Here is a 1,513-nt window from a genome sequence, read left to right as displayed (position 1 = left end):
AAAATTAGTGAACTTTATTGATTCATCTGTAATGTACGTACTATGTTATAAATCATTAATTCGAGAATTTAGAATTTCTTACACTTGAAGCTCTTGTTCTGTTGGTTCCCAAACACTCACATATTGAGGAATGAACAGCATTGATTTCCCTCAAGTAGATTGATTGCTTAGGTGCAAGAATTTCTTATTTTTTTCCCCATGGACTATAGCAAAGGAAGAGCTGCAGCTTTGATCTCACTGACTGGCAGCCTCTTCTACTCCTCTGGCATGCACTTTAATTTTTTTAAGGCAAAATGAAAAAATTGGCTTTTGTGGCATTCTCCTCTGCTATGCCAATTCTTAGCTGTATTCTTTCAGCAAAAGGGATTTTTAGATATATTTCCTTAGATTTTTCACATACTGTTCAGTATCCTGATGTTAACATTTATTTCTGTTAAAGTGCTGAAGAAGCTGTGGCAGCAATGAGGCTGCTAAAAGGTAGATATGAAATGTGAAGTAGCACATGAATGTAAGAAAATTACACTTGGTACAGCGAAAGAGATTAGGACAGAGGGCAGAGAAGATAGCCCATGGAGAACCGTAAAAGGCACTGGCAGATTATCAGCATCTGAATTAATCATTTTTGTCCACGCTGTAAAGCAGAGAGGAGTTATAAGCCTGAAGGCAGGCACAGTTTGATTTTTACTTTGCTATCATCTACATGTAACCCCAAACATCCTTCTGAGATCTGTGTAGCTTCCTACCCTTCTCCCACACTACTCAAGGCAGGTTGTGCTGACTATAAGCTGAAGCTTACGGTTATACACATATTACTTGGGAAAATATAACCTAAAACCTGAAATATTTTGTAGAAAATATTTCACATAGAACTTTGCAAAACAGGGAGACCTGCTGCTCTGCATTCCTTCCTCTGCTCACCACTTTTTAAAATCATGTCTGCATTAGCATCCCTAAAAAACCTGCATCTTGCAGGCCATGCTGTCACAACGGCAGGGCGTGTATGGTTTTCATTGTATAGTAGACTCACGTTTCTCATGCTGTGTGCTGGGTTCCTTCCAATTGTTAAATCCTATTCACAGGCTGTACTGCCCAGCTCGTTTTTCACCTACAATAAACCAGAGCCTTTAGGACAGAGTTTCACGGGCGATGACAGGATGGACAGCAGGCTGGCAGAAGGCTTCAGAAAAATTCCTGAAATGTGGACTGCACCTTCCTTCTGCTCAGCTACTGCGGGTTTACGGCCGGGGGGACAGACACACAGCGCTCTGGAGAGCTGCTAAAATACTCCCGAGCTGCTTATTATAATTAAAAAGCTGGTATTCCCCCCCACCCCGAACCCAGCCACGGACATCTCTGGTGAAGCAAGGGCAGGGACCAGTAAGCCGGGCTCAAGTGTGCGTACTGAGGAGCTCACGAAAACCGGAGGACGACACCACCTTCCAGGAGGGAGGCAGCTCCTTCCCGCCCCCTCCCCGGGCCGCTACCCGCCGGCTGCGGGGCGGCAGGGCCGGGC

The sequence above is a fragment of the Haliaeetus leucocephalus genome, unplaced genomic scaffold, assembly GCF_000737465.1.
Source record: "Haliaeetus leucocephalus isolate CR32 unplaced genomic scaffold, Haliaeetus_leucocephalus-4.0 Scaffold1, whole genome shotgun sequence".
NCBI lineage: Eukaryota > Metazoa > Chordata > Aves > Accipitriformes > Accipitridae > Haliaeetus > Haliaeetus leucocephalus.
This window is presented reverse-complemented; position numbering follows the sequence as displayed.